An 8740-nucleotide genomic window follows, 5' to 3' on the forward strand; every position below is an offset into this window, starting at 1 on the left:
CACTTATTGAACTAACATTTACTTGATATTGGTTTCTCTTTGGTTTCACATTGAAGTTTAAAAATAATAATAATAAAACAAAGAATCTCCAGAGATGTGAAGTACAGAGAGGTTAACTGGAAGAATCCTGGTGATGGACTGAACGAGCCCTGGACACTGTGGATCGAGCCCTTGCCTGAGAAAGCTGGCCCGTGGGAAGGTCTGCACATGGCAGTGGGCAGCGGCCTCTCCCAGCAACATCCATCCCCATCTTCCATCCCTCACAGCTCGGCCCCTGCACCTCGCCTCCTGGGAAAAGGCTCCCTTGCAGCCTCCTGATTCTGACCAGAGGTACATTTCCATGCCTGGGAAGTGTCCTCCTGGAGAAGCCAGTCCATAGGAGATGAGGCTCAGAAAATGGTCTTAGGAAGCATGAAGCCGTGGAGAGGTGTGTACAAATGTGATCATGGTTGTAAATCTGTACATGTGGTAGGCATTGAGTGTCAGCCCCACCCCAGGTCAGATGGGACAGGCTCAGCCCTATGCCTAACGTGTGTCAGTTAGTAGAATGAATGAACGAGAGACACACAAACTGTCTGTGTGCTTTATGCCTTCCACCTTGAGCAGAAATCCCGATCATCTAGGTCAGGGCTGGGCCAGATGGTGTCTGGGTGCTCCTGATTCTATGAGGTTTGAGGCACAGAGTTGGGTCCTCCCCGAAAAGAGGGCTTCTATCTCCTGTGATTGGGCTGGAACCTCCCAAAGACTGGAACCACAGGGATACCCTATAGAGAGAAAGCTTCCCAAAGCCAGAAGCCTTGTCTCACCAAACGGGAGTGTAACACATTCACGCACTAGCACTTGTCTGCAGACTCACCTCCCCCAGCGCCACTTGTCTTCAGGCGCAAACACACTCGCACACACACACACACACGCACACACACCAGCACTGTCACACACACTCTCCACACCGGTCTTCAAACACTCACAGCCTGTGTGTGATCTCAACCCCAAATTCAGCCCCTAACCTCGGACACACACACAAGAAGGACTCACCCCACAGCCACACAGCTGCACATACCACCCCCGTCAACATGAGCACCCATACGCACCCTCACACACACACACAACTCACATGTTCACACACACTACAGCGCCCGCTTACCCACACGTGCTGCACACACACCTATACTCTTTGAGTCTCTAGTTATCATGTTAAGTTGAAAAGGAAAAACAAGCTTCCTGTGTCATTATCCTAGAAATGCAAAAGAAAAGTGACATTTTATTTTCAGATATGCTTTTAGTTGCCATGACAGTCCCAGCACCGCGAAAGCTGTGATTGGTGGCAAATGCAGATTTCTAAAGAGAGTAATTAGCTCCCTATATACACGAACTTCCAAATACACTGAGTGCCCTCCCTTGTCAGTTCCCTCCAGGCAGAGTGGACACCAGGGCAGGAGCAGCCCGCAGTGCTAGTCTGGCTGCCAAGACGGCAGGTGATAGGACCTGCCAGGAGCTCTCAGCAAGGATGTGCAAGACGATGGTCACAGTGGCTTCAGAACCCAATCCCCTTAATTACTTGGAACTTGCTCTTAGCTCAACAGGAGCATGGCACTGGGGGTGGCAGCTTCCCATAAGGAACAATTGTTCCTGCCGTTCAGCTGGCCTCTGGTGCCCTTCACTGTGGCATTCGTGATGTGCCAGAGAAACGCAAAGCCAGGGGCTGGTCCCTCAGCCAAAACGGGAGTGGGCTCCTCCACCCAGAAGCCGTCTCACCAGAATGCTCCTCTCCAGGTCACGACTGGCCTGACACACGATGGCAGAAGCCAAGCTGCCTTCCACAAGCTGGGACTGACCGCCCATGGCCAACTAATGAGCCACCCTACGTTGGCATCTGGATAGAAGATGGACCTGCGTCTCCCCATTTTGCTAGGAGCTTCTCAAAGACTGAGCCATGGCACATGCGCCTCCCAAGTCGCCAATGGCCTACAGTAAATACCTACAGGAACTACTCTTTGTCCCCGAATTAACTGGTTACCTCGTGTCCTGATGAGATTCCTAAGGGCAATTAATTTCCAGAATTTCTCCTCTGAGTCTGTCTGACAGTTGTCTTTATTGTCATCATCTGAAAGATTGGCCAGGAGCTGGTTTTTGAGCCCAAGTCTTGAAGTTAGAGCTTTGGACTAATTGCTGGACCCATATGTGTGTTCTCTTCAGCTTTTCATTTCAGCAAATGACCCACCCACTTCCTTTAGCACCTCAAATGTTCCCTGAGCACCAGCCAACCAGTGTGAGTCACTCTGGGCTACCCAAAATGTGATGCTACCTTGGTTCTGCCCTCAAGGTATTCCATTGGCCCTGTCACTTTTACCAACCCATAATATGCAGGGATTGGGGTAGTGACGGACGCGGTTAAGAACGTGGCTAATTGAATCAGACCATGCAGTGCAAAGTGGTTCTGCCACTTATAGGCTGTGTGATCTAAACTCTGTGCTTCAGTTCCCTCACCTGCAAAATGGGCCTGATAATAATAGCACCTACTTTGTACGTGTAATATAAAGTGTTTGGCACAGAGTAAGTACCACATGCACTAGCTATCGTTATTCATAAATTTATTTATTTATTTTTGGCTGCATTGAGTCCTTGTTGCTACGCACGGGCTTTCTCTAGTTGCGGTGAGGGGAGGCTACTCTTTGCTGCGGTGCACGGGCTTCTCATTGTGGTACCTTCTCTTGTTGCGGAGCACGGGCTCTAGGCACGTGGGCTTTAGTAGTTGTGGCACCCGGGCTCAGTAGTTGTGGTTCGCGGGCTCTAGAGTGCAGGCTCAGTAGTTGTGGTTCACGGGCTTAGTTGCTCCGCAGCATGTGGGATCTTCCCAGACCAGAGATCGAACCTGTGCCCCTTGCATTGCCAGGCGGATTCTTAACCACTGCACCACCAGGGAAGCCCCTAGCTATCGTTATTCATTCCTGCCTTTTGCACCTAACAGGCAGTGGCTGAGCACTCACTCTGCTCAGATGGTGCTGGGATGACCCCAGAGTGAAATGCGGGGAGGGGCAGAAGTGAATCCACCATAGATACAGCCCCACAGAGCTCAGAATGAAGCTGCAGACACAGACACAAATACACAGACCAAAGGAGGCTGCTCTTGCTCTTTCGGTTTGAAGCGTCAGTTTGCCACACCATTGTAAAGCGATTATATTCCAATAAAAATAAATAAATAAAAAATAAAATAAAATAAAATAAAAAAAGAGTCCATTTGTCCCTGAGGGTATTTTGGGAGGGGGAGGTTTTGATTCTCCTCTTCAGTGTCACCAAATATGTTTTTAAATGGATCCCACGACTGCCTCTGAGGAAGGGGGGCATATGGATACAGTCTGGGAGAACTGGTCAACCTCAGCATTCCAGCACCTGCGGCTCTGACCATCCAGTTGGGTGCATGGGTCACAGGCAAACTCAGTCCTTCACAGATTTCAGTCCCTTTTGGCGTATCTAAAATTACAGTCACTGTGGGAGCAGGGGATGGATGAAAATCTAATGTTTATGAACAGAGTGTATGAGCCTGCATTGTTTATTGGCATGAATAATTCATAAATACGGGGTAGATGGTTCTATTTAGTTTCTGGAAAACCTAAGAAACAGTGCTTCCCAAGCTGATACTCTAAGACCTAGTTCAAACGTTCACCAGGAAACGCCCTGTCCACTCTGATCACACTGGGCATCAGGTTAGAGGCTCCTGTGTCTTGTGTCCCCTGAAACATTTGACGGCTCTTGACAGCCACGTTATAATTATAATTGTATCCTCTGTAATGCTTGACAAGGGTTTTGCATGTGAGTTTTTTCTCTCAAAACCCTCCACACATGTCATCAGATTCGATCCACAAATAAAATTTATTTTTGTTACCACTGAATATAATCCTGTTTTTCTGTTCATCACTTTTTAAAAACTCGTTATTGGGTTTTTTTTTTAGTATCTTTCAAGTATATAATACATTATTATTACCTAATGCTGATTATTATTACCTAATTATTATTACCTAATGCTAATACATTATTATTACCTAATGCTGTACATTAGGTCTCCAGAAGTTATTTACCTTATAACTGAAAGTTTATACCCTGTGGTCAACATATTCCCTTTGCCCCCACCCCTCAGCCCCCGCTAACTACCATTCTACTCTGTTACCACGAGTTCAACTTTTTTTTTTTTAGATTCCATATGTAAATGAGGTCATGCAGTATTTGTTATTCTGGATCTGTCTTATTTCACTTAGCATAATGTCTTCCACGTTCATCCATGTTGTTGCAAATAACAGTATTTCCTTCTTTTATATGGTCAATTGATATTCCATTGTATGTATACACCACATTTTCTTTATCTACTCATCTGCTGATGCACACAGGTTGTTTCCGTATCTTGGTTACTGTGTATAATGCTGCAATGAACACGAGAGTGAAGCTATCTCTTTAAGGTAACGATTTATTTCCTTTGGCTATATACCCAGAAGTGAGATTGCTGGATCTTATAGTAGTTCTATTTTCATTTTTTGAGAAACCTCCATACTGTTTTCCACAGTTGTACCAACTTACGTTCTCACCAACAGTGCCCAAGGGTTTCCGTTAATATAATTCTGTTTGAAGGTACCTTCTGGACAAAGTGTTGAGTGGAGTCGGTCATGCCACGTGGGATTTAGCAAGGAACTTGCTGAGAGCAAGAAGCCGGAGGCATAGTGTAGTGAGGTCCAGCCAGCCCCCAAGCTAAGTCCTGCCTTCACTGTAACACGTGAGCACTGGAGCTCCTTCTATAGAGGAGACGTGCTCAGAGTGATGAACAAAAAGGTCTGACCACTGTGCTGGTGTTTACTGACTCTGAGACACTGTCATCCTGGGAGGTAATTGCTCACCAGCCTCTTAAGCATTTTAATACTAAGGAGTATTCAAAACACAAATAAAAGATTAAAAATAACCTGCTGGTCTAGCACATAGGAAATGTTCACTGAGTTCTTGAAAAATGCAAAAGCACATGTTAACTGCTCCCTTCAATGTGACATAAAAATGAAATGTCATTTTCTCCCTGTTTTGTCCAAAACCAGCTTGATATCATGAAAATAAAATGTATACCCAGGTAAAGCCAAGATTCTAAGCCCAAGTCGGAAAACTAGAACTAGTCCCTCAAAAGCACCTGCAACACAATTCTGTGAGTGCTACATCTCAGGAGCCCTAATGTCACTTCACGTACTGGCTTAGACTCACATGAGCAAAACATCCTAAACCCTAGTTCCTCAAAATGAAAACCAAGAACTGTAAATAGATCAGAGCAATTAAAGTTGAAAACCACAATAAAATAGGAAACAATGGATATTTCCTTAACATAAACACACACATCCACATCAGTTCAAAAGGCAGCATCCATGGGACTTCCTTGGTGACGCAGTGGTTAAGAATCCACCTGCCAATGCAGGGGACACGGGTTCGAGCCCTGGTCCAGGAAGATGCCACATGCCGCGGAACAACTAAGCCCGTGTGCCACAACTACTGAGCCTATGCTCTAGAGCCCGCGAGCCACAACTACTGAGCCCGCGTGCCACAACTACTGAAGCCCACGCGCGTAGAGCCCGTGCTCCGCAACAAGAGAAGCCACCGCAATGAGAAGCCCGTGCACCGCAAGGAAGAGTAGCCCCTGCTCGCCGCAACTAGAGAAAGCCTGCGTGCAGCAACGAAGACCCAACGCAGCCAAAAATAAGTAAATTTTTTACAAAAAGGCAGCATCCAGTCTCTTACTTATGAAGAAACACCAGAGAATTAATTGTTAAAATCAGGAAAAAGTCACTGTCACCATGACCATTCACTGCACTGTTCACTGCCTTCTCTACTAGAAACTCTGTATTGTAGGCATTAACCAACATGATTAGACAAACAATTATAGACATAAGATTGCAAAGCAGGAAACAAAACAAAATGAACCTCTCCCTGAAGATATGACCATCTATCTGGAAAACCCAAAAGAATTCATGAAAAATCTATTACAAATAACGTACTGGCACCAGAATAGACACATAGATCAAAGGAACAGAACAGAGAGCCCAGAAATGAACCCACATTTATATGGGCAATTAATCTACAAAAAGGAGGCAAGAACATATACAACTGGGAAAAGAAGGCCTCTTCAAAAACTGGTGCTGGGAAAACTGGACATCTACATGCAAATGAATCAAATTGGACTACTCTTTCACACCAGGCACAAAAATAAATTCAAAATGGATTAAAGACTTAAATGTATGACCTGAAACCATGAAACTTCTAGAAGAAAACATAGGCAGTAATCCCATTAACATTGGTCTTACTAATTTTTTTTTTTTGGATATGTCTCTTCGGGCAGGGAAACGAAAGCAAAAATAAACAAATGGGACCACTTCAAATTAAAAAGCTTTTTCAGGGGAATTCCCTGGTGGTCCAGTGGTTAGGACTCCACGCTTTCACTGCCGAGGGCCCGGATTCAAGCCCTGGTTGGGGAACTAAGACCCCACAAGCCACGCAGCGTGGCCAAAACAAGAAAATAAAAAATAAATTTTAAAAATTTTTAAATAAAAAAATAAAAAGCTTTTGTGCACTGAAGGAAACTATCAACACAATGAATAGGCCACCTACTGGATGGGAGAACGATATTTGCAAATGATATATCTGATAAGGGATTAATATCCAAAATATACAAAGAACTCATACAACTCAACATCAAAAAACACCACACACTCACACAAACAACTCAACTTTAAAATGGGCAAAAGATCTGAATGACATGTTTCCAAAGAAGACATACAGATGGCCAACAGGCACATGAAAAGATGCTCAACATCACTGATTATCAGAGAAATGCAAATCAAAACCACAATGAGCTACCACCTCCCACCTATTGGCTATTATCAAAAAGATAACAAATAACAGTTGCTGGTGAGGATGCGGGAACCCTCGTGCACTGTTGGTGGGAATGTAAATCGGTGCAGCCACTATGGAGAACAGTACAGAGATTCCTCAAAAAATAAAAAATAAAACTACCATATGATCCAGCAATTCTGCTCCAGGGTATTTATGCAAAGAAAACAAAAACACTAATGCAAAAAGATATATGCACCTCTGTACTCATTGCAGCATTTTTTACAATAGCCAAGATATGGAAGCAACCTAAATGCCCATCAATAGGTGAATGGATAAAGAAGAGGTGGTGTATAATACAATGGATTATTACTCAGCCGTAAAAAAGAATGAAATCTTGCCATTTGTGGTAACATGGATGGACCTAAAGGGTATTATGCTAAGTGAAATACGTCAGACAAAGACAAGTGTATGATTTCACTTATAAGTGGAATCTAAAAAAAACAAATGAACAAACATAACAAAACAGAAACAATCATAGATACAGAGAACAAACAGGTAGTTGCCTGAGGGGAGAGGGGTGAGGGAATGAAAGAAGTAGGTGAGGGATATTAAGGGGTATAAGCTTCCAGTTGCAAAATAAATGAGTTACACATATTAAATGGACATTGTGGGGAATATAGTCAATAACTATGTAATATCTTTATATGGTGACAGATGACACCTAGAATTATCATGGTGATCATTTTAAAATGTATAGAAATATCGAATCGCTATCTTGTGTAACAAAACTAAAATACTGTTGTAGATCAACTATACTTCAAAAACAAAAGCAAACAAACTCATAGAAAGAGAGATCAGATTTTTGGTTACCAGAGGCAGGGATTGCAGGGGAGTGGGAATTAGATGAAGGCAGTCAAAAGGTACAAATTCCAGTTGTAAGATAAATAAGTACTAGGGAGGTAATGTACAATGTGATAAATATAATGAACACTGTTGTATGTTACATATGAAGCTTATTAAGAGAGTAAATCCTAACAGTTCTCATCACAGGGGAAAATGTTCTATTTCTTTAATTTTGTATCTATATGAGATGATGGATGTTCACTAAACTTGTAATAATCTTTCATGACATATGTAAGTCAAATCATTATGCTGTGCAGCTTATATAGTGCAGTATTGTCAATTATACTTCAATAAAACCGGAAGAAAAAAATTTTTTAAGAAAAATTAAAACCAATTACAAAGAATAAGAGAATTTAGTAAACTTGGGGGGCGTAAAATTAACACACAGAACTTATTAGACTTCATATATAGGTACAATACTGAGTTAGAAGAAACAATATGTTGAGCAGAACCTATTTACAATGGCAAAAATAATTAAATAAATTAGAATTTTTACATATTTTTCAATTATATCAAAACGAGAAGTAAAGCAATTCCTAAAAACAGGAAATAAACTAAAACATGCAAACACAACTGTATTTCAGGTTAATGGCTTAACTACGGAGGGAAGAATTTTTTCAAATTACTTTAACACATAATATTTTGACTCTAAATTCCAAGTGAGGGATTCTCCGGTGGCGCAGTGGTTGCAAGTCCGCCTGCCGATGCAGGGGACACGGGTTCGTGCCCCGGTCCGGGAGGATCCCACATGCCGCGGAGCGGCTGGGCCCGTGAGCCATGGCCGCTGGGCCTGCGCGTCCGGAGACTGTGCTCCGCAATGGGAGAGGCCACAACAGTCAGAGGCCCGCATACCGCAAAAAAAAAAAATGAATAAATAAATAAATTCCAAGTGAGACAGATCCTAAGGACAAAACAAACAAACAAACAAAACCCAGGGAAAGTATATATAAGTTAACGTCCTTAGGAATCAGGGTTTTCTGTTTTA

Source organism: Aethalodelphis obliquidens, unplaced genomic scaffold (genome assembly GCF_003676395.1).
Source record: "Aethalodelphis obliquidens isolate GAN/ISIS:26980383/991018 unplaced genomic scaffold, ASM367639v1 scaffold30, whole genome shotgun sequence".
NCBI lineage: Eukaryota > Metazoa > Chordata > Mammalia > Artiodactyla > Delphinidae > Aethalodelphis > Aethalodelphis obliquidens.